Genomic DNA, 27,160 nt, shown 5'->3' on the forward strand with positions numbered 1-27,160 from the left:
TTTGATGATAGGCGAGTATGCTCTCACCTTTCTCAGGTGATCAGAAAGCCAAACTCATCCTTTTATTTCAATGGTGCATATCTTTAGCGGTCCTGCCCTTCCGAGGAGCCTATAAGGCCAAAGCCATTAAGGTTAGTGAGAGGGGAACGACCCAAGTGGGAACGACTAATGCCAAGTACTCCAACCCACTATAAAATAAATGTGATTTGATGAAAATCAAGTCAATGGCTGTACTTGGGAATAGCTCTCCTTCGTACCTTCGGGTATAACAAACCTTGGTTTTCAAGCCTGGGAGACCTCTTAATTGAGCTTATACCCCGACAGGCCAAACGGATCCCTTACTAGTTCTAATTAAAATTAGAAGCTACCCAGTTTACCTTCGAATATTATCAAATTCTTAGTGCATGGAGGGGGGAGAATCTCTCCTTAAGATACTCACCATATGTCCCTCTTGAGCGTATGTGCGAACTCCCCTTTTGAGACCTTATTGCTAGGCTCATAATGGGACTCCACTAGCTCTCACAAAGGCAAAAACATGAGCTCCCTTTAGGGGGTGACAAGGTTGTGTGAGCTAACAGGGTACCAAGTTGTGGGCTAAGAACTAATAATGAAGCCAATCTCCTTAGGATAGATTGATTGATGTGTTTTCAATTGTTCAAAACCTATGAAAACTTGAGCTTTCTTTAAAGCTTATTGAACATACACTTTATGTGTCCTTTGGGACAAAAATACAATCTAATATATGTGTTTGTAAGTCAAGTCAAGATCTCATCCATTGAATTATGACAAACATTGAAAACTCAAACTTCAAATTGTCAAATTTACAAGTTTTGCAACAGATTAGCTCTTTCAGTCCAAACACTAGCTCTTTCAATCCAAATAGTTGCACCTACAGTCCAAATAGTCGCACTTTCAGTCCAAATAGTCACACCTATGGTCCAAACAATTGCACTTTCAGTCCAAATAGTAGCTCTATCGGTCCAAACAGTCGCAGTCATAGCCCAAACATTAGCTCTTTTAGTCCAAACATTATCTCTTTCAGTCCAAACAGTCGCACCTACAGTCCAAATAGTCGCACTTTCAGTCCAAACTTCATCTCTCTTGGTATGAATGTTAACTTTCTCATATTTCAACATTAACTCTCCAAGGTTGAGCACATCAGATTTTCTAGTCTAAACAACAGAGTTCCTGGGCTAAACAACAGAGTTTCTGGTCTAAACAACAGAGTCCTTAGTCTAAATAGTAGCTCTCTTGGTCTAAAGGTCAACTCCCTTGGTCTAATCAACAACTCTTTTGAGTTGAATGTCAAGTTGCTCATGTTGCAACATTAGATCTCCTAGTTTGTACTTGTTAGGTCTAAATATCAGTGCTTTGAGTCTAAAAATCACCAAGTTGGGTCAAAATTGCAATCTCCTAAGTTCAAACACTTAATTTGCTGAGTATACACATCATTATTTTAAACTTTAGAGTCACTGCATTGCAGAATAGCATTTCTGGTCCATTTCTCAGCGTTTTTGGTAAGTTTGTCAGTGTTTCTGGTCAGTATTGCAATGTTTTTGGTAAGTTTGTCAACATTTCTAGTCAGTATAGCAGAGTTCCTGGTCATTTTGTCAGTGTTTCTAGTAAACTACACCAAAATCAGAAAACAAAAACAACCCATTTCTCAGACAGTCAAACATAGAGACTAGGTTATCTTCTTGGGTCATTCAATCGGGTTATCTTCTATCAAAACAGATTCAAGACCAGGCACGCTAAAGGTTCTCAAGTATTCACCTCAAACAAGTTTAAAGATCTAACAACTTAAAGTGCAACATCACATTTTATTTGATAAACTGATCGTTCAAACATAGTTTCTCATCATGATATATCATCCTTTATCATGAAACTACAATGCTTGATTAAAATAACCTTGTTCTTTATCATAGGATATATCGTTCTTATTGAACTTGGTCATATCAAAAATCACAAAATCGCACTCCAAAAACTAAGATCGAAAAACTTGCCAACAAACAAATACTTGAAAAGATCATTTTCCTCAATAATTGATCACTTATTGCGACACATTACTCAAGATTTAAATCTTGCAAAAACATTCAAACCATGTGTATGCATGTTCTAACTAGGGCTTGGAGATGAAAGATTGTAGAAACAGAAATAGAAACGTTTGAAATAACTGAAGATTATAGAAACATGGAACACAAAGATGAAATACAAGTTGAAGAGGAAATAACAGAACAACATGTCAGAGACATCAAAAAAGATCCTCAATTCAATAAAGTTATGAAGAAAATATTGGAGGGAGGAAAAGAAAAATATTTCTTAATGTTAGAAAAATCTGGTGCTACACTCCCCCAAGATTTTGATGTGAACAAATTGACACAAAAGAGAAGTGACCCCCCCCTTAATAACGAATAATATGAGGATATTTTTGGTCTCAAAATTAATGACACATCAATTCCTAGTAACACCAAAACCAATGAGGAAACTTACATTCCCAAAAGGGATGACGTAGAAATTCTAAATAACGTTCAATCCAATGAGGATACAAGAAGGGGTAGAGATGATACAAGAAGAGATCAAGATCTTCCTAGAATGCAAAATCATGGTTAAAAGAGAAAATCATGTTGATAATCCTATCACAACTCTCACACAACAAATGCAAACACTGCAAACACAAATTCAAATATGCAGAGAGGGAATGTTAGAAGATACTCACTTCAAGAAATTTGTCCTTATCCATTCGACATAAATTTAAACATGATACCATTTCCTATAGGTTTTGAAACTCCTAGATATGAAAAATATGATGTAAACACTGACCCCCAAGATCCTATACAATAATTTTGCACAATGAGTATGGAGTTTGCACATGATGATACCTACTTGATGAGATTATTTCCAAAAAGCTTAACTGGACTAGCTATGGAATGATTCTCCAAAATTCCACCTGGAATCAAATCATTCTTAGAATTGGTGGATAAGTTTGTTTCACAATACTTTTACAACCTACAACATGAAGTAACAATGCTAGACCTATGTAATGCCAAACAAAAGAGTGGAGAACCTTTCATGACATTTTTACAGAGATAGAGACGGACAGCTTCACGATATCCTCGTACAGTGCCAGAGTATGAAAAAATGGACATATTCATCGACAACCTAAATGGTCAAATGAGTTATCATCTAAAAATGAAAGGACATCAAAGTTTTGGAAAGATGATTGATAATGGAATCTAAATGGAGGAAGCCATGATAAAGAAGGGTGAGTTGAAAATATACAAAGAAGGAGTTCACCCTCCTAACAACACTAACAACAACAACCACAATGATAAGCCAAAGTTTTGGAATAGAAGTCGTAATGTCATCAATTATGGGATAGTGGATAACAACAATGTGAAACCAAAACAATCAGTTTTTAATTTATCCAATCACTCAATAGCGGCTCAGCAAAACAACAATCACCGAAAAGCAACTATCAAAAATTTATTTTGAAGGCAATTTACAAACATTGGTGAACCCCTTGGATCCGCATTAAAAACGCTTCTCACAAACAAATTGATTACTTTACTAGAAGCAAGAAACTTTGAACCCAAGGTAAAACCTGCTTGGTGGAATGACAACCATTATTGTGATTTCCATCGAAACAAAGGACACCAAATAGATGCTTGTCAATGATTAAAACATGTCATCCAAGATTTGATTGATAATGGAGTGATAAATGTGGATAGACAAACAAAAAACAAATCTCACACAAATTTCAGAACTTCGCTTCCTAACTATGAGAAGGGTGAATCATCAACAAGGTAGAATGGTAAATGTAAAGCAAAGGTAAACTATGCTCATGCATATGACAATATGGTAAATGTGATCATGGTTAAAGAGAAACAACATCAAGAACCTGCCCATGTTATCACACAAAGCAAAGCCAAAGTGGTTTTGCCAGGTCCTACAACAAACACGTCATCCACTACCAAACAATACAATCTAGTGGATCAATTACAAAAAACACCTCCACAAATATCCATCTTAGAACTTTTAAAGGTTTCACCTGCACACAAAGAAATTCTAGAAAGAGCATTAGTCGATACAATAGTGTCCAAAGATCTTGATATAGATCAATTGCAAACCATGGTGGACACCTCACAACCCTCACTTCTTATCATTTACCGAAGAAGACGACATGTCCTTACAACATCCCCATATCGCTCCCTTGCATATTGAAGTCCTCATTCACAAGACGCGCATTAAACGTGTCCTAATAGATGGTGGAGATGGCTTAAATATTTGCTCATTGAGTCTTGTTCGTGCTCTAGTTTATTCAGAAGATGTAGTTGATCCTCGGAAAAAGATCACCATTAAAGCATATGATGAAGAAGAGTGTTCCTCTAAATGAATTGAGATATTACCCATCAGAGTGGGACCTTTGCAGAAAGACACAACATGCCAAGTTCTAAACTTGGACTTATCATACAACATACTCTTGGGAAGACCCTGGATACATGACATACAAGTTGTTCCATCAACATATCATCAATGCCTAAAATTTCCATACAATGGACAAGAAATCACGATCTCAGTAGATTCAAATCCATTTCAGTATTGTAGTAATCTCAAACCAGCTCAAGAAGTCATTGTTCCTCATAATAGGGAGGCATCATCTTCAACACACAAACCAAAGAAAAATCATTTGCCTCAATTTTGTCAAGTATGGAAAAACAAATGCAGCTAAGAGATTGAGGGAACAAAGAATATTCAATATCCCAATTACCACTTTCTCCTAAATCCTATGGAAAACCATCAAACTCTAAACAACAACCAATTGTGAAACATTTTCCAATATTTGATGGAGCATTTGTTAGTGTTGGAACCTTATCAGAGGAAACAGAAGACAAAGATGTGCTACAATGGCTAGACAAAGATGAAGAAGTCCAACAAAAGATCAACAATGTCAGAATACCCACTGAAAAGTATGGAAAAGGATTTAACATTCTTGAAAAAATGGGATACACTGGAACAGGTCCTATAGGAAAAAGAAAAGAAGGTATCTCAAAACCTATCCAACCTCATACTTAGCAAGCTATAGACAAAGCAGGCTTAGGGTATGGACAAGTTACTCTACCAAAAGACACAATAAGATTTTTCAAAAAGCACAATAAATGCATGATAATTTTTTTTTTGGGATACGTGTTAATTTTTCTTGAAAATCCTACAAACCCATTTTTGTAATCCAAAAAACCCATCTCAAAAATGTAATTTTTTTACAAACCCACCTGGCGAAAATGCTAAAAAATGATTTTTTATACAAATAGCTAAATTTTTCAAAAATAAACTAAAAATTCACAAAGATGGATTTTCTCGAAGTGCGTACCAGTGGACCATTGGCCGGAGGACGTTCGTATCACCGAACTCACTCGAACCTATGTTGGTGGTACGCGATTGCCATTTCTTCCTCCATAGCAAATTTCTCAAACAGTTCAAGTGCACAAATGAAGAGTGGTAAAAGGAATTCACCTTTTTAAACTCACAATGGGGCATTTAAGTGGGATTTTTATTCCATTGATTTTTAATCATCTAATCAACTAATCAACCTGGCAAGGCAGCCTTTTCAAATTTCATTTCAGGAAATGAATCGGATTGGCTCTGAAAATCTCTATATATTAGACAATCATTAAATAATCTAAAAACCATAAAAAATTTAAAAAAATCAAAAAAATCGCGAAAAATTCAAAAATTATCCAATTCATCTCCCGAGGGGGCATCCTCACATCAATATCTATCAGACAACGTTTGGGGCATCATATCAAGATTTATCATCTCAAAAATCAAAACCTCATTGAAACCATATCATATCGAGATTTATCATCTCAAAATTGAATCAGTATCATATCAAAACCAAATCCGCGTCTAAATCAAGATCAAATCTGCATCCTATCGAAATCAATATCAGCAACATCATCAATCGAGCTTTCTTTGAACCAACACGTCATCACACATCGCTTCAAAGAGGTGCAAAATGTATACACCTAAAAATGGTCTGAAGATAGTTAATTAAATATGCAGTTATTTGATTAATTCGGCTTCCCAATTAATTGAATTCACAAGCAATTTGATTAATTTCTCTATTCATCTACTAGTAAAATAGTTCATTTCATATCCCCCTTTGATTAATTAATTCTAAATTAATTAATGTCTACCCATATTAATCAATTCTTCTAATCCCTAATTAAAATTAACAAACTCAAGTTTGTTGAGATTAATTATCATTTTCCAATTATTTGAATTTTTAAATTCAAATGAGCACATGGCTCCTAACTTCTAACCACCTAGCCTAACCATCCCTCTAACTTAACCCATTCCACCTAACCCTGGGTTTAACTAACCCTATCCTATCTATCACATTCTAACCTCCTTATCCTAGCCTACCATGGTGTGGATATTCTCCCCTTGGAACACATGGCACTTTTGCCACATGTCTCCCCCCTTGGACACTTGCTCTCTCATGAGAAAGGCTCCTTGACACTTGTCACCACAGGGATGACAAGTGTCTCTTCCTCCAACCTCTTCTCCAACTTCCTCAATCTTGGCCCTTGATATCTTCAAATCAGATCTGGACCGTTGATTCCTTCCACCTCATCTTTGGCCTTGGAATTTCTATAAATATCCCCCATTTTGGAGAAATAAGGACCCCTTTCATTCATAGCTTTAGCATCATTACTATAGGCAATTTTCATTTCAATCATCTAGTAATTAGCATTTTGGATTAATCATAGCATTGCACTTTATATCATTTTCATAATCAATCATGATCAAGTAGCTACTCAACTCTTGAGTTGCCACTTTGGAGGTCATTGCTCCACTGAGAACCAATCAATCCAATACCTTCAAGGTCCTCAAGAATAGAGGAAAATGGGACATTTCAAGGAAGGCTTATGGTTTGCATTTTTAATCTAGTTTTCAATTAAGCTTTTCATTTATGTTTTATTGTCTCATTATATGCGTATGCCTTCTTATATACTACATTTTTAGCATCACACACATATATTCCCTAGGAAACACGTAGCCTCCAAAGCACTACACAACTTAATGCAAAACCAAATGAATATTATTACAAAAATTTCATAGAGTTTTGAAATGCAATACTTTGTTAGATCAATGCTTCTACCCCTCTTAGAGAAATACAATAACTTTTAAAACTTACAAAATATATTACATACATCATCTTTTTTATTTCTTTAATACATATACTTAAGGAATCCTAGAAACAACCAATTGACAATACCATGAGCCCATACAAGGTGTTAGAATATAATGGCATGATTTCTCATGACTTTTATGTTGGAAATATGAGTTGATGTGCTATTGTGGTTATCATTGATGTCAAACTTGTTGTTCTAGTTTGGTCCAAAATGGATGTGGTGCAGAGTTATCTTGTTGTGTTGTTGGTGCAATCACTATGTTGGTTGTTCCGGAAGTGCCTGAGTTCGGAATCTACTGTTGGTGTTGAATATTATAGTTATTTTCATTAGATATAGTTTCAATATCATGGATATGTTGGTTTTGAGGTTCAGAAACATCTTTGTGTTCTTCGGGTGTTGTGGTATTGTTCATTGTTGGTTGTGAGATTCTATGTTTGACATATTCTTAGGTCCATATATATGATTTGTGGAAGCATGTTTTATGTTTTATGGGTCTCATCATAGCGTGTGGAGATCCAAATTTGAGTTATTTTCTTTGAAGAGTATGTTTTGATCGGTAATTGCTTATATGATTGTGTAGCATATGGATATGTTGTTATTAGGTTCCGATGATTGCAGATTAGTGAATTAATATTTGGAAGATGTGTTTTGGTCCTGTCTTTCTCCTGGAGTGGATCAATGTGTGTTTTTTTGGTTCAGAAAATATATTTTGTTTCAAGATGACTTGTTATAAGCTTTAATGATCTATCTTGTATATAAAGCATTTTGAATGTTTTAGTTGGTGAAAATCATAATAAGAGAGAGATTGCAAATGATGTGGTGAAGTGCAAAGATCACAGGAAGAGTGAGTAGCAAAGAAGAGTTGTGCTTGAATGATATGCAAGTTGTGTTGAGACTGTGATAGAAAGTTGAGACAGAGTGTTGGTAGTTGAAACAAAACTTGTGTGTTGATGTTGGTCGCTTGATGCAGAGTTCAAGGACAGCTTCATGATCAGGAGATCCTTCTTTTCAGATTATTTTTCTGTATCTTTCCCTGAATGTAGTTAGCTTCAGGTTTTGCATGTCCTCTTTGTATCTTGTCCCATGAGTAGTTAGCCTTGGTGTACAAGTCTAGAGCAGTGAGCTCTATCTTTGTAATCATTTTATATATAGTGGATTATCTTGTGGGTTAACTCCCACCGTGGTTTTTCCTTGTTTGGGTTTTCCACGTATAAATCTTGATGTTCATATGTTGGATATCTGTTGTTCATTAATTGTTTATGTGTTGATGTGATTGTTTGTTTGGACTGATCCATCCCCCTCTCAATCGTTCCTTGGGTTCAACATTTCACATGTGTGAAGCCATTCAAAAATAGAAAATAACTCTTACAAAAACATAGTCTATTTCTATAATTTAAGTTGTTATATGCAACTCTCAAACACTTATCCATGAAGCATTAATTACATCTTGCATCCACTTGTAATAGAAGATGTTCTAACAAATCCACTACATGACCCCCTCATTCATGTCTCGTTTCAAAAATATCTCCAAATTACTAGCAAATAATAAATAATTACATACACCCCACCCTCTCATAGGCATTCTATGTTGCTTGCTCCATGATTATTGGAGATACAAAAATTAATTTACCCATCTATGAATAATTAAGTTATAACTAACCTTATGATATGCAAGGTGAATAGCACACGAATTTTAACAAAACTAAGCATTTAATTTGCAATTACAATAGAAATATTATTTAGGGTGTGTTTTAATCTAGGTTAAAATTAGATATTTGACACACACAAAACTTATTTGCATGATAATATTTGAGGTAAGAATTTTTATTTTTTTAAGAAGCATATTGGGACTAGTTATGCAAGGATTGAAGTTCAGTCTTCCTCAAGCATCTTGTTCAATCCTCAAGGCTAAGTTAATATTAGTTTTTATTTTTTTTTAAAAGATAATAGGTCACAATGGATGTTGCTAAGTTGATATTTAATTGTTTGTTTTAAAACTTGATGTAAATATGGTGAGAAATTGTATCAAAGCTAATGTATTTAGAGTGTTCTTTAACAATGAATCTAGTTATTAAAAAATTGTTGATGTCTAATGTTAAAATATGATAAAGGACTCTTGGAAAAGGAGAAACACTCTTGACACTTAATCAATTTTCCCTTTAATCATTTGATAATGATAAGAGTATCTTAGGATGGCACCTGTAAATACGAACCCTATACACAATTCAAAAATTTGACACTTTGTCAAAATCTCCAATTTTCAACTTTAGAAATAGATAATTTAAATTATAGAAATAGAAGAATGTGATCACAAAATATATTACATCTACAAATAAAACAATTAAAATTAAATAAAATAACTACTATAAAAAGAAATATGATATATCAATACATTAAATTAAATCTTCAAATAAAAAATAATCAAATAATCAAATTATATCATAATATCATACATCAAAATATTGAACCAATTTAAAAAATTTAGGTGCACAAATTTCCCCTATACAATTTCTATATAATGCAAATGAAAGAACCGTGTACAAAGCCACTTTGCATCTAAATAAACAAAACTACCCTCGGGAAGATTTTTCTTATAGCTGTAACTAGGCTTAAACAATGTATGCCATATACAATTTCTATATAATGCAAATGAAAGAACACGTGTACAAAGTTACTTGGCATCTAAATTAACAAAACTACCTTTGGGAAGATTTTTCTTATAGCTGTAACTAGGCTTAAACAATGTATGCCATAGGTCAGGGTTAAACTGGCTCCAAAACCGTACAGTAAGATCAATAACCTTCTTGTTATCGATTTTTGCGAAAATTACAATCATTGATCATGATCAGCAAAATTAACTGCAGTTTTGATTTTTCGAAAAACAATATACAGTTTTAGAACCACTTAACTGCGTCTGTATGCCACAGGCCCACATGCCATTCAAATTTATAAACCCACTATGAAGAAGATCTGAAATATCTGATCCGCACAGCTCATAAACACTTTTTTTCACTCATCCTCGCCCAATCCGCAAAGTCCAGCGAACTACCATCATCTTATCTCTGGATTGTGTCTTTTCATCGCCCACTCACAATTCCAATGCTTAAAAGTAAAGCCTATTCTGAAACGAACAACTCAATAGTAAATTTACAGAGATTTCAATCAAGGTCCACTCAAGCGAGTACCCAATGAAAATCTATTTGGCCCATGATAGATCGGTACAAAAAATTTCTTGAAAATTGTTTAGCCCTCTCAGAGAGACCCAAAAACACCATGTACAATCTTGAGAATGGAAGCTGGCCAATGGCCATTTCCAATAATGTGTGCTGCATTGTCTTTTAACAGTCATCCCCACCTACATCATTTTTATATTGGTATTTTATGATGCCAACTTTTCATGGACCATCTACTTTCTAGAGTTGAAAAAGCTTGAAAGGTGAGATTTTCACAGATTGATAGTCTTGTCTCAAATCAGTGTGGCTAAAAAGTGGCCATCCATGGTGTAGAATGATAAAGATTCATTTCCATATATAGGAACTATTTTATATCATTGAATATTTAGTACACTCTGCTTTTAAGCCAAGAAAGGATCCAACTTTATATAAATCCAGACATTTGAGCATACCAATTAACTAGTGATTCATAATACATAAGAAGCTGCAACCACCCTGTAACCACCCTGCAAGTTTTATTCAAAATGTAATAATTTTGTTGGGAGTAAACAACCCATATGGTGGATGGTACAAAGATAATATAGTGGCCGAGCTGTATTCAGATGTATTTGATTATAGATTGATCAGAGATATAAATTGGAAGAAGATTTTGAAAAGATCTTTGTTATTATATATCTTTGATTAGATTGATCAGAGTTATTAATATAGTGGCGGAGCTGCATTTAGATATATTTGATTATTGATTAGAGTTATGAATTGGAAGAAGGTTTTGAAAAGATCTCTGAACCTTATACATCAAGAAAGGCTACAACACATGAAACTAGAACCCACAACAAAACTGGCCTTAAGACTAGAAAGGCTCCTGCAAGACAAACAGCAAAACCACAGTAAAAGGATAGCTGAAATCACAGCCAAGTAGGTTTGAAACCAAAGCTCTTCAAAAAGCTCTAAGATGGAATTAAAGGACAGCTAAAACCACAGTCAAGGAGGTTTAAAACCAAACCTCTCCAAAGAGTTCTTAAGTCGAATTAAAGTCTGATTACATTGGATTGTCTTTTTTTTAAGAACCAATCTCAACCAGAGAAATGGTATCTTGTTTCCTTTTTTCCTTAAAGACGGTCCCCTTGTGTCTCCAACGGAACCCACAAACTGCTAAGCCCAATTTCTTACCTAAATTCAAAGAAGAATCAAGTATCAAAGGACACACAACATTTCTTTTGCGCTTGTCCTTAAGGGAAGACCTAGGGGGCTTACAACTATGAAGTCCAAATAATTTCCTTCAAGTCTAGCTGCCAAACTCCTATGATTATGAGAGAAGGAAAGATCCTTTTAGATTGAATATGAAGCTTCTTTTTAATTTCCTCAACCAAAAGGAAAAATTGTCCATCTCTATGGCAATGAAAGAAAATTAGTGTTGGGATGACTCATAATGAATGTTTTGCTCCAAACACCCATCTTGGAGCACAACTTAATAGTGTTTGGCAACATCCTATCAATATCAATGAAAACACAAAATCTGACAAAATCAAATGTTTCATATATTTTGTGATATTGTTAAAAACTAAAAAACAAACCAAAGACATTAACAATATCTCGTATGATCTCCTCATCCTAATATTCTAAAGAAAGTCCTAAGAACCTTACCCAAACAGTGACTCAGATTTTTCCTTGTATTAGTGTATCTAATACATCATCTTTTTAAGAAAAAGACAAATTTGACAAAAGATCAAGGCCCCACAAATTGTTAAGTCCAAATCCTTACCTAAATTCAAAGAAGAATCAAGTACCAAAGGAATCACAACCTTTCGTTTTTGCTTGTCTTTAGGGGAAGACCCCTAATTTTTCCCTATGAGACTTACAACTATGAAGTCCAAATCATTTCCTTGAAGTCTAGTCCCCAATCTCCTATGACCAAGAGAAAGATATATCATTTTAAATAGAATATGAAGCTTCTCTTTAATAGATCCCGACACAAATGGAAAGTGAATGTTTGCTCCCAAACAGTCATCTTGAAGCACAACTTAATAGTGTTTGACAACATCTTATCAATATTGACAAAAACACTAAATCTCACAAAAATCAAATGTTTCAAAGATTTTGTGACATTGTTAAAAACTAATAATAAACCAAAGACATTATCATTATCTCTTATGATCTCCTCGACCAAATATTTTAAAGAGAGTCCTAAGAACCTTATCCAAATAGAAACTTGGTTAGATTTTTTCTTGATAGCATTGAATCTAACAGATCATCTTTAAAAGATAAAGACAATTTTTTTTTAAAAAAGGAAAAGAAAAAAAAAGGCCCACCTTCAAGATACTCATGCTTTCTTCTAGAATAAGAAGAAAAACAATATTTTTTCTTTAAAATTGATGTAATTGAAAAACACGAAAAATTTTGGCCAAAGAATAAAAAATTATATAGTATATGGATTCACAATTCTTTACATACCTATTATTAGAATGCTAAAAGGGAGTACTAGGGGCAATTGCGCACATTACTACTAGTGACTGTTGATATCATAATTGCAGAATATGGATAGATACGAGAAGGTGAAGATTATAAGGCATTTTAATTTCTTTGAAGATGGAGACAAAAATTCAGATTGGCCAGGTCATTTGGATGTTAAGATGTAGAGCTTTCATGGTGGATATGGTTAGATAATTGTTATATATTTTTCTAAGTTTAATAGTTAAAAAGGATTAATGATCTCAAAATTATGAATAAATTTTGTAATTAAGAATTTTATTCTGTCAAAAGTTTTATAGAGAATAGTTTTTTTAGATAAAAATATTATTTATTGCTTTTTATTTATTTTCATATTATTTTAGATCTTATATCTACACAACTTTTATTATATCAATTTATTAAATCTCTTTTTATCTAAAATAAAATCAGTTAAAAAAATTATAATTTGAAAATAGCACTAAAACATATTTCTTCTTCTTTTTTATATTTCCCCATCTTTTTTATAATCTTGCCTATTAAACCTTGAATTCAATGTAACAATTTCTTAAAAGAACTTCCTTTTTAGTCTAAAGATTTTTAGTATCTTGAAGGAACGGTAGTTCTAGACAATTACCTTTAGATGGCAAGTATAGAATTTTCCAAATTTAAACACTTAAGTTGCTGATTTATTTGTCAAAGTTTTGTCCCTTGTTATTGATTTTTAGTATTTTGAATGAACGGTAAGTTCTAGACAATTACTTTTAGAGGGCAAGTATAGAATTTTCCAAATTCAAACACTTAAGTTGCTGATTTATTTGTCAAAGTTTTGTCCCTTGTTATTTATGTTATTGGTCAAAGAATTGATGCAATTAAAGTTAATAATAAAAAAGTTTTGTACCATATGTTTCGTTTAGTCCATGAAGTATTGGGAATGAACACCCCAAGGTGATTTTGTAAATTTGCATGCTTTTTCTTGCTTTGTTTTAATTTTACCTTTTAAGTCCTAAATTCCATGTAACAATTTCTCATGTGAATTATATTAGTAGGTGGCTTTCGAGGGCTCTATTTTGTTCATGGTTGCATGAGCTTGTCTAGGGTTCGAGGCAGAGGGGTTCATGATTGTGTGGAATCGATAAGGAAGGGGTACCACAACTTGAATCAATTGGTGAGCCTCAGGTTGCAACCAAATAGGTTAGCCTACCTCGCCTTTGTTTCACAACTATGTCTCCTTTTGTTGTTTTATTTTGTCTCTTCTTCCAGCAATGGAAAAACAATCAACATCACCCATAGCAATTGCACTTGAGATTCTTAAGCACATTGAAACAAACCATTTGGGACCAGTAAAAATTGCCTCATCAATCAAAGTGGAAAAATGGATCTCAGTTAATGCCAAGCAGTTTAGGGGCATCTTTAAACATAGACTTGCCCATTTGAAGTGTGCACATGAAAGAAAAAAGAATTATCAGAGGGTGAATAATATGGGCCTCAATCATAAGGGTATCTTTAAGAATTCTCCAGCACATGTAGGTGGCAACAACATATCCAAAGGCAATAGAAACTTTGAAGATTCTGTCATTTATAGTCCTAATTCCACACCTCTCAATTGGTCCTCTAATTTATATGTTCAAGAATTGATGAACACCAAGAGGAGGTTGGAGGTTGGAGGTTTTGGAGGATAAAAAGAAAGAAAGAGCTTAAAATGCATATTTTGGCAGCAACAAATAAATCCCTAGCAGACAATAATAAAGTTTTAACAAAACAAGTGTCATTATTGCAAGAAGCACTCACAGTTGGAAAGTTTGAGTGGCAAAGTATGAAGGATAAATGGCAATTTTTGAAAGATTCAACAATAGTAAATAAAGATGAGATAAATGCTGTAGCATTTAATGTTGAAGAAAAATCACTTCAGCAAGTAAGCTTTCTTGGATAGATAGAAAATGAAGAAGATAAAACAAGTTTCTCAAAAGTTACCAAGATGAGCCAAAATAAATAAGAATTCCATGAGCATGGAGGAGGAAGAGAACACTCGGATTGATAAAATGCAAGGTAGAGAGATCAAGGAGAGGCAAGATAGAGAAACAAATATAATTATCAAAGGAGTGTAAGATTATGGGAAAAAGAAAACACACTCCTGATCTTGTGAGACACTTCTTAAGGGATAGGTTTCTTTGGCAATGTCAAATTTGCCAAGCATGGAAGGTTGGTAAGTTATGTGATGAGAAAAAAATGCCCATAAAAATAATCTTGTCAAGTGTTTGTGACAAGCAAAATTTGTTAAGCAAGAAGTAGCTCTTGAGGGGTTCTCAATTTTTCTTAGACAACGAATTAACTATAGCAAGAGGATAGAAGGGTTCAAGTGGAAAATATTAGAGGAGTCAAAGATGAAGGTAAAAGGGCATGGTTGTTCAAGGGGAAAGTTGTTATTGCTTATTTTGGTCCCCATTAAACTAAGATAGAGTAGCAAGTGAGCAGCAAATTCTTTAGTTGGAAACAATGCAACAAGGTCCATATAGTCACATAGTGATAAAGACTCAACTTTGAGTCTTGCATATGCACCAAAATAAATAGCAATCAATTTCTACCCAGGCTTCCTTAAGTTTGGTTTGTTGAAACTTTAGAGGTTATATTTGGAGATGTGCGCCCGGGTTAGGGCCTATTGTAGAAGAAAGAGACATTATTTGTCTCATAGAGACACATGAACATGAAGGATGTAAGACTATTGTTACAAGGGTATTTGAAGATGGAAGTGTAGAACAAGGAAACATGAAATGACAAAGGTCACGGGGGTATAACGGTTTTAATGAAAGAAAAAGAAATTTGTTCCATTCATCTTGAAAAAGAAGACTCTAATAAGCAGTTTTTATAATTCAAAATCTCAAAAAATACTAGTCTTATTAGGATTGCAACATGTTATTTTGCCCCACAAGTCTCCAAATTTTATAAAAAGTGTGGTCTAGACTGCAAAAACCCCTTTGCAGCCTCAAGAAATGGCATTGTTGTCAACATGGTGATTTCCTCCTTGTGGGGGATTTCAATGATAGAACTGCAAGTGAACAAGCTAGCATATTCTATTGTAAGAAAAATTATAATCCTATGTGGCTCACAAAAGAGAGAAAGCATCAGTGGGAAAGAGTTTCAGAAGATACCAAAGGTTACAACTAGATTGGGGAGGAATTACTTACTCTATGCGGGCACTTTTGATTTAATCATTTTTAATGGTTTGATTAGATGGGTAAAGTCAAGTAGTTTCACTTGCAACACTTACAGTGGGACAAGCGTGGTTGATTAAGCAATTTTCTTGTATAACTTATGCCAAAAATATGAGGAAGTTGTGAGTGATGAGCATTTATGAGATCTAAAATCAAACCACAGACCAATTTATTTAAGTTTTTTGTGGGCAGAAAAGAAGCAACATAGAGAAAAATCTCAATGCTCTTATCAACCACATTCAAAGGGCACAATTTTTTTGACTCAAGAAAACGGTACCACCTTCAATGTAATTCTCGAGAGGATTTTAAAGGAGGAGAAAATTTCATTAAATAGTCTCAATAGTCATGAGTTAACAAATCTGATCCATGAGGCTCTTACAAAGTGCAAAAGAGAACAAAATAAAAAATCTGAGACAAATTGTTTTCTAGTTAATGTATGGTTCGATGAGGAATTCCAAATGGATAGGAAAATTTTAAGAGATTCAAATAAAGAAGAGATAAACAATAAAGCTTAAAAGGAGGTTTTAAAGAAGAAAAACGTTGATTTTATGATCACAACACAAGAAAAGCTAGTTTTGCTTGGCCCCCATTTATTTTGGAAAGAGCTTTAGCCAACAAAGAAACAAATTGTAAATAATATCACAACAACTCAATAGTTTGATTATGCAAGGTAGCTTTATGAGCAATATTTTGAGGTGGACCCCCTACCCTTGGTCAATATTACTACAAAACTTTTCGGCATGCAAAAGAGCGAGATGGGTATTAAGAAGCTGGGTGTTTGAAAAGAAAAAGACTTGGTTGAGCTTCAAGTAGAGTATCTCAAGTGGAGCATGAAAACCCTTGCATTGCATATTATGAAAAATTTCAACAACATTATCCAACAAGGGTTCCCTAAAGACTAGAAAACTAGTCTAGCCACACCTCTTTTCAAGAGTGGTGATGTCAATAACCCCTCCAATTATAGGATGATAATGATTAACCCTTTGTTTGCAAAATTATTTGGCAATATGATAGAAAATAGAATTAGCAAATGGGTGGAAGAAAAACATGAATGTGCAAAAGGACAAGTTGGTTTTAGACCAGAAGCATTCCATACTTGATCATGGTATTACTTTGAAATACATAATTTAAAAATTTTGGGAGAAAAAGGAAGAAGTCCTTTTTTGCTTTCTTTATTTCAAAAAGATTTTGGACATGCTTTGGTACAAAATGGAAGAACTTGGGATTTCTATACATCTTAGAGCAACTATTCATAGGCTTTATGAGGAGGTTAAAATTAGAATCAAAATTTTAGTTGGCATTTCAAAACAAAATAGGAGAATGATATTGGGGTCAAATAAGGGTGTCGTCTATATCCTTCCTTGTTTCACTTATATATTGACAAGCTTGAAGACTGGTTGAACATGCAAATGGCGAGGGTATTCAATTAGGAGTGTTTGTGATAAGATTGCTTCTTTATGCGAATGATCTCATTTTGATTACTAAATCTGCTATTGGTTTGCAAGATCATTTATTTTCCTTTGAGGATTTCTACAATATGGTGGAGATGCAAGTTAATATCAACAATATGAAAGACATATTTTTCTCCAATAGAAGAAAACAAAATCAGCATAAGTTTTACTTTGAAGGCAGTATTCTTGAAGAAATTACAAATTACAAATTACAAATGTCTCAAAATTGACCTCATCAAAAATCTAAGTAGGGAAGACTGTAGGAAGAAAAGAAATTTAGGAGGTTAGAAAGCATTTTATGCTCTTCAAAATATATGTAGAGAGGCAAATCTATGAGATTGGAAAACCATTCATACTCTTTTTCAGGTATTTAGTGCTGCCAATAGTTCTTTATGACTATGAATTATGGGCTAGTAGTACTTCAATCTCATAAGGGAAGAAAATTGGGAGAATTTGAAAACATTTGATCATAAACAAGATCAAAATTAAAAGTACAATTCCCTATGATATCATGTTAACTAAAACGAAAGTTGCCCCTATTGAAGCAAAATTGCTATTGTGCATCTCATAATATATCTAAAAAGAACTGACCAAATGGAAGAAGGTAGATGGCCTAAGGTTGTCTTCAATGACATATTGTCGAAAAGAAAGAAGACATAGATGCAAAAAAACAAGAAATAGATGAATAAATAGAATATTTATTTGAATATATTCCCCACAAATAAAAAAGATATAAAGGCTTTCATTATATATTTTTGAAGTAGTCACCGGTGAGGAGGGACCTCAAGAGACCAATCTGGACCGGTTAGCAAGAGTAAACACAATGGAAACACACAGATATGATGGAGGCAATGCAAAACAGATAGTTCTATTGCATGAAATTTGATTACATCCAACTAGTAACAACCGGGTTACAACATACTAGCACACAAGCCTGGTAAAATAGGTCACAATCAAGACCTTGAATCGAAAGATCTATCTTCTAGGCATAGTCTATCTATCTGATACTTTGATTGATTCTCATTGATTCCATTCAAAAGAATAATTACAAATATATATCGATCCAAAGGATAGGCCCAAAAGGAATCAAAACCCGAAGAACAAGACCTAATGTGCAAAATGAACAAGGTCAGCCTCCGCCAAGAGATTCCTTCGAAAAATCCCAAGGATGAAACATAGATCATGGGAAAAGGTCATCCACATGCCAAGGAACATCAAAATAAACTCTCATGGCTCTGCAAGCTTCGAAATGGGTTTGGTGAGCCAAAACTAGGACACACAGAAAGGAAAACTGAAACTACAAACAGAAAGCAAAACAAAAAGGAAAATGTTTTTGGTTGATGCAAGATTGTTGTGAACTGGGGATGCTCCTGCATCAGACATCTGGGGTTAAGGAAAAAGTGAGCCTCTCACTTTTCTTGGGTTAGAGGGAAACCAAGGTGGTCTACCTCTTCTTGAAAAATCCAAGATGAATCTTCAACTGGTCTGCCCTTCCACTTCACAAGATATTCTTTGTACTAACTGTTTCGGGTACTACGCCCAATCCTACTATCCAAAATATCTTCAATATGTTTGGGTTCCTTCTAGAACAATTGTTTCTCTAAGTCTGCAACATTGTCCTCACTGAATTTTGGTTCATGGTACTCATGAAGATTTTCAATGTTGAATATAGGTGAAATACCTAGATTATCCGGTAGCTCCACTTCATATGCATTTCCAAAACTGAACTTCCTCAAAATATTGCAGGGTCCAAACTTCTTCATCTACAACTTATTATAAGTTCCAACTAAGAATATCTCTTTTCTGAAATATACCATCACTTCATCGCCAACTTTAAATTCCTTATATCTCCTCTTCCCATCTGCCTTCTCCTTATATTTGTTGTTCATGTCTTCCAAATGTTGTTTAATCTGAATATGCAATGCTACCACATGATCTGCAAAATCTTTTGCTTCTGAACGCTCTCGGTCTTCACTGCTAATGTCTTTCAATTATGATATTTCTCTAAGGTGCACTCTGATAACAATCTCAAAAGGTGTTTTTCTGGTACTTCTATTCATTGAATTGTTGTAGGAAAACTTTGCTTGTGCAAGGATCAAATCCCAAATCCCACTAAACATGTCAACAAGTTTCCCAAACTCTGGTTAACAACTTTTGTCTATCCATCAGTCTGTGGATGAAAAGTAGAACTGAACTTCAAATCTATCTTCATCTTCTTCCAAAGTGTTCTCCAAAAATAGCCAACAAACTTAGTGTCTCTGTCTGAAACTATGCTCTTAGGTAATCCATGCAATCTCACCACTTCCTTGAAAAATAGGTCTACTACATGCAATGCATCAGATGTCTTATTACAGGGTATGAAATGAGCCATCTTTGAAAATCTATCCACTATCATAAATATAGAATCATTCCCTATCGGTGTCTTAGGCAATCCAAGTACAAAATCCATGCTTATATCCTCTCAACGTCTTACTGGTATTGTCAAAGGTTTATACAATTCCACATTTTGACTACTACCTTTTGCAACTTGAAAAACTCTACAACTCTACACATATCTCTTAACATCCTTATGAATCCGGAGCCAAAAGTATTGCTCACTCACTAATGCAACTATTTTTTCAATGCCAAAATATCCGGCTAAACCTCCACTATGTTTCTCTTTTATTAGGTTCTCTCTCATAGAACTCTTAGGTATGCACAATTGAACTCCCTTGAATAACATCCCATCCTGAATTAAATAATCCAACTATTTTCTCCTATCAACCATAACCAGTTCTATACATGCTTTCCAAGGTTATGCGAAATCCGGGTCTTCATCATACAAGGTCTTCAAATCTTCAAAACCTAATATTGTCACTCTCATCTCTATCAATAAATTTCTTCTCCTAATCAATGCATCAACAACTTTGTTAAATTTTCCACTTATATGCTTCAACACAAAGGTGTAACTCTGCAAGAATTATACTCATCTCATATGTCTTTGATTCAACTTACTCTTGCTATTCAAATACTGTAAAGCTTGATGATCTGTATACAACACAAACTCCTTAGGCAACAATTAGTGTCTCCATTTCTTCAAGGCTTGAATTATGGCATAAAATTATTGATCATACACTGAATATCTCTTCTAGACATCATTCAATTTCTCACTAAAATAGGCTACTGCTCTCCCTTCTTGACTCAAAACTGCTCATATTGTTGTTCCACTTGCATCACAATCCACTTGAAATACCTTATTGAAATTCGGTAAAGCTAACACACACTGCTCAGTCACTTTTTGCTTCAACAATTCAAAAAAAAAAAATTCTTTGGTGGTCCACTTGAATTCCTTTTGATCTCCTCTCATGGTCTGTCATAGGGTTACAAACTAAACTGAAATTTTTGATAAACTTTCGGTAAAAACTAGCCAATCCATGAAATGATCTTACCTCCCCAATGCTTTCTGGTGTAGGCCACTCAACAATGGCTTTCACTTTCTCAGGGTCCATCTTTAAACCATCCTCAGATATCACAAATCCTAAATAGACTAACACATCCTTCATGAAAGTACACTTCTTGATATTGATCAACAAATTTTCTTCTCTCAACCTCTGCAAAACTTTTCTTAACTGCAACAAATGCTCCTCTCTTGTTTTACTGAAAATCAGAATGTCATCCAAATACAAAATAACAAACTTACCCAAGAATTTCTTTAATACCTCATTCATCAGCCTCATGAAAGTAATCGATGCATTAGTCAGTTCAAAAGGCATCACCAACCATTCATATAGTCCTTCATTTGTCTTAAATGTTGTCTTCCACTCATCACCTTCTCTTATCCTGATCTGATGATATCCACTCTTCAAAACTATCTTTGTAAAGTATTTTGCTCCACTCAAACAGTCCATTATGTCATCCATCCTAGGCAAAGGAAACTAGTATTTCACTATAATCTTGTTTATTGCTCTTGAATCAGTACACATCCTCCATTCTCCATTCTTCTTAGGTGCTAATACTATTGGTACTGCACAAAGGCTCAGACTCTCCCTAATCAAACCTTTCTTCAATAGCTCCTGCACTTGTCTAATCAGTTCTTCATTCTCTGCCGATGTCAAATGATGTGTAGCTTTGTTAGGCAAACTAGCTCTGGGAACCAACTCCATGCAATGTCTAATACTTCTAATAGGTGGCAATCCATCAGGTACATTATCTAAAATGATATCCTCATATTCTATCAGCAAATCTCTTATCTCTTTTGGGCACTCTTATTCCAGTTCTGATTTCTCAGTCTTCTTAGGAATTAAGGCAAAACACACATTCTCGTATCTCGGTCCATCCATGAATTTCCTTCCATCTACTAAACAAATTTTGGAATTTGTATAGACTTCATTCTTCAAATGTTCCTCCAAAGATAACAAGGTTTTCTTCATCCCATTGGCCACAATAGTGTATGTATTCTTCCTTCCATCATGTATTGCCTGTCTATCAAACTACCAAGGTCTACCCAACAAAAGATGACAAATATCCATGGGCATACTATAACACAAAACTTCATCATGATAATTCCTAATTTTTAATTTCACCAAACACTGTTCACTTACTAACAACTTATGTTTATCCTAAATCCATGCTATCTGATAAGGCTTAGGGTGTTTCAACCTCTCCAGTTTCAACTTATTCACAATCTCTTCTGAAACAAGATTATCTAAACTACCACTATCAATAACAACTTTACAACACTTACTGGATACCTTACATTTGGTTTTGAATAGATTCTTCCTCTACAAGGGTTCTTCATCTCCTCTGGTAGGACACAAAGCTCTTCTCATCATCAGCAGTTCTCCATCTTTCATTTTATTGTCTGATCTGGTGGGGTTTTCTTCCACCGCTACTGCTCTTTCGGTAGTCTCTATCTTCTTACACTCAAATGCACAGTTTCCTTCTCCTCCACACTTAAAGAAAGTTCCTCTAAATGTCCTCTTATCTTGTCTTCCAAAGTTCTCATTCTAGTAACCATCTGGTTCTCTCCTCTGGTAGAAATTTCTATAATCCTTTCGGTATGAATTATCTTATTTGCTCACTTCCTTGTCCTTGATCTAATCTGTACTAGTTCCTCTTCCTCCTTGAAATCTTCCTCTAGTTAACCTTCCACCTCTACCTCTCTATCTCTTCTCAGGTCTTTTGTTCAATTTCTCTTTAGCCTTCAGTGCATACTGGTAAGCCTCTTCAACACTCTCCAATTTGATCATATTGAGTTCATCTTGTATAGACATCCGCAATCCATTCAAATATCTTGTAATTTGTTCAACTTCATCATCAGCATGTCTGGATCTGATTGTCAATTTATAAAATACTTCGGTGTACACTCCTTCACACTAGATTCCTTTTGTCTCAGATTCTGCAACTTTCAGAACAAATCCACTTGATAATTCACCAGAACAAACTTTGATTTCAACTTAGAAATCATCCGATCCAATGTCTTAATATTTTCTTTACCTCTTCTTTGTCTACCAACTTGCAAATGCTCCCACCAAAGAGATGCATGACCTTTCAACCGAGTACAAGAATATTTCACCTTCCTCCCTTCTACAGTGTTTTTAAAATAGAAATACTTCTCCATCTCCGAGATCCAATCCATCATTTCATCCGAATCTAACTTCCCATCATATTCCGATGGTGTAAAATAAGGTTTAGTGTTCACCCTACTCAAAACCCTTAAAAATCTTTCTTCATCTGGATCAACCACTGGTAGGTTTACTTGTTCTGTTGGGGATTATTCTCCTTCATCTTCACTTACATCTTCATTATGTCAGCCTCTTCTCTAGGTTGTCTCCATGGCTTCTAACTAAGCTTCTATTCCTCGCAACATCTCCATCATAGCAGGGTCTGCATTCCCACATGCTCCACCATTCCTAGTTCCTCTTCGCACCATCGATTCACGCTAGTCCTCTGCAATTGCAGGTCGCATCCGCAATCTGCCACCCTACAACAAAATTCAGGACACGCAACTTCCGGAATGAAAATTCCTCTGATACCACTTGAAGCAGTCACTGGTGAGGAGGGACCTCAAGAGATCAGTCTGGACCGATCAACAAGAGTAAACACAATGGAAACACATAGATATGATGAAGGCAATGCAGAATAGATATTTTTATTGCATGAAATTTGATTCCATCCAATCGGTAACAACCGAGTTTCAACATACCAGCACATAGGCCTAGTAGAATAGGTCACAACTAGGACCTTGAATCGAAAGATCTATCTTCTAGGCACAATCTATCTATCTAATACTCTGATTGATTCTCATTAATTCCATTCTAAAGCATGATTATAAATGTATATTGATCCAAAGGATCCAGTGAGCCCAAAAGGGATCAAACCTGAAGAACAAGACCTAATGTGCAAAATAAACAAGGTCGGCCTCCGCCAAGAGATTCCTCTGGAAAATCCAAAGGATGAAATGTAGATCACAGGAAAAGGTTGGCCATAGGCCAAGGAACATAAAAATCAATGCCCATGGCTCTGCAAGCTTCGGAATGGGTTCTGGTAGATCACCAAAATAGGTCTCAGGCAACCAGTAACAAAGGAACAACTGATAACAAGAAATTGTCATGAAAACCGGTAGCGATATCTTGTTGGTAAGTAATCCAAATGAGATGCAGTCTGAAAGAAAGAAATGTGATCAAGTATTCAAGTAGAATCCAACTCCACAAGATCCGGTGAGCCAAAACCAAGACACACAGAAAGGAAAACTGAAACTGCAAACAAAAAGCAAAATAGAAAGGAAAATGTTTTTGGTTGATGCAAGATTGTTGTGAACCGGGGATGCTCTTGCATCAATTTTACTGTATGTTTATATCCCAATACATTAACTTGCATGGAAATCTACTGGTTTAAGTGTAAATTGTATATATCATTGATATAGTTGTATATGTTCCAATTGAATTGTGAATCTATTTATCATGTGCACCCAATTCAATCACATTATCGTTTATATCATTGCATTGATAATTATATTAGTACTTGGCTTGTAAGATGATCCACGTTTTTGTACTCTCAAAATTTTCACTACTTACACAATCTCTATTTGGACGAATAGACTATAAGCCAAATATTTCTTTGTATATAATGGTGCATATCATGTCCCAAAATTATCAAGTTTACTAGTTGTATGTTAAAAAATCTAAGCTCATGCATTTACATTTGATGTAGATCTAATTAATTGACTTATAGCCAAGTGAACTTTTAGGTTTATGATATGATTGTATTTTATGTAATGGTAGAAAGATCCTTAATTATTTTGTCTTTGCATCTTTGCGAGTTAATTAAACACCCGATTTCCCATAATTATTGTATTCGTGTGTTTTTGTAAAGGTTATGGACTATAATTTTGATGATGACTATATATTTTGTATCAAAATTTTAGGGTTCATAATATCGTTTGCAAGAGAATCTTGTTGAAATATGTAATTTCTCCCACTACTTGGGGAGTTTATTTCCTGTTAATTTGTTCCAAAAAGAAGAAGTTAATGTATAGCTCTGAACAAATAGAGGAACACAAGTTCTGAGCAACTCGAGATTGTAGTGGTTGGGTGTAGTTCTAGATTACTTCGTTTTAATTATTATGTAATCTAAGTTTGAGAATCAATTTGAAAATATTTAACTTGTGATTAATACATAATAAATTTGTGTATCTCCAGTTATTTTGTGTTTGGGTTTTATTTGTTATTTGCATTTCTAGTTGATTGGCAAAAATAGTATCAATATTTGTGGTTTATTTGAATTTTATTCCATCAAAACATAGAAATAAAATGCAAAATCTTTGTTTTTAATTTAACAATAGTAGATGAATCTATATTTCCTAGAATTGTAACAACAATCAAGTCTAAGTCGGCATGGAAGATTCTAAATTTAGATTATCAGAGAAAATTCAAAGTCAAGATAGCTAATTACAAACTCAAAGGAGAAATTTTAAAAATTTACAAATGAAAGATTTAGAGTCTAACGACCAGTTTATAAGTCAAGTCATGAATGTTGTTAATCAGATTAGATGTCATAGAGAATAGTTAACTAATCAAAAAAATGTAGAAAATGTGTTTCGAATTTTACTTAGAAAATTTGATGTCATTGTAGTTCTCATAAAAAATTCCAAGGATTTGTCATAGCTATCTATAGATGAGTTAATGCGATCTTTGTTATCTCATGAATCCAAAATGAGTAGAAATAACAATTTTTCTTTAGAATATTTTTTCCAAATCATAGATTTCAATCATTAGAAGAGGAAGAGAAAGATCAAACTCTAGAGGTAGGGGAACAAATATAGAGGAAGTAGTAGTTCAAATCAAAGAGAACAAATGAATCAAAATTCTAGCATCAGAAGTAGGAAAATAATTAATTTCAGCAAGACTCTCAAAGGTTTCTTAAAAAATTAGTCATTATGTAAATGAATGTTGGAAAAAACAAGGAAACACCAATAAACGAGATGCTAATTATATTAATGTCTAAAAAAGGAATCATAATCTCTATTCATCACACGTCATTTTTCTCAAGAGAGTTCAATTGACATTTGATTTTTAGACAATAGATGTAGTACTCATATGAATATAAATAGAGATTTGTTTTCTACTCTAGATAGTTCTATGAAGTTAGAAATTAAATTGTGAATGATAACATTTTTTTTATAATGGACAAGGGTGTCATTAATATTTTCACAAAAAATGTACATAAATATTTATTTCTTAAGTTTTCTTTATGCTTGGTTTAAAAGACAATCTTGTGAGTGTTAGATAGCTTGTATGGAAGGGTTATGAGTATTTTTAAAGATAGTATTTGTATGATATTCGGTATACCTCCTAGTGACTTGTTGATTGTAAAGATTGAAATGGCCAAGAACTAATTGTTCCCACTCAGAATCAAGAATGAAAGTCAAAGTGTTTCAATTACACATAAGGTAAAAGAATTAGATTAGACTTGCCTTTGGCATCTAGGGTATGGTCACCTTTATTTTGGAAAAATGAATTTATTGCAAAAGAAGCAAATGATAAAAGGATTACCACCGATGGAGTGTTGGAAACTATGGAGTTGCCATTGATGTTAACCCTCAATGCTGTGGATATTGTTGGAGATTGCTATCATTAATGTCTATGTCTTGTCATTGTTGTCAACCCTAAATGGTGAGTTGAAGTAGAGTGCAGATGATAGTGTTGATGGTTGATGGTTCGATGCCCACCCTTATGGTCTTGATATTTATAATTAGTGTGTTGCAGTAGCTATTTGGGGTTGCATAGAAGGATTTTTAAGTTATTTTAGGTTCACTCTCTCTCCTGGTTTGGATTGCTTTCACCTAAAAGATGTTTATGTGGCTGACTTAGTGGGATTATTCCTTGTCCCTTTCTCTAGCTTACCTAATTATATTTTTCTGATGTTGTGGGGGATATATATAAAAAATAAAATCAATTGCAAATTTTGTCGATTGTGGAAGATGAAAAATTGAGGCAGTAGAAGTGTGTGGTGAAATTTTAAGAGTTGTAGTTCTCAATGGTTTCTTGAGGCAACATGTCAAGAGAACCTACATTCTAAGGAGACTATTGCAAGTTGTGATGTTGAATGGTTATTCATTGTAACTTATGTATTCATGTATCCTTCTCTAAGCTAGTGAATCTATTTGTTAGGTCTTCTTGTATCTTGTCTTGGGGTAGTGAACC

This window comes from Cryptomeria japonica, chromosome 8 (genome assembly GCF_030272615.1).
Source record: "Cryptomeria japonica chromosome 8, Sugi_1.0, whole genome shotgun sequence".
NCBI lineage: Eukaryota > Viridiplantae > Streptophyta > Pinopsida > Cupressales > Cupressaceae > Cryptomeria > Cryptomeria japonica.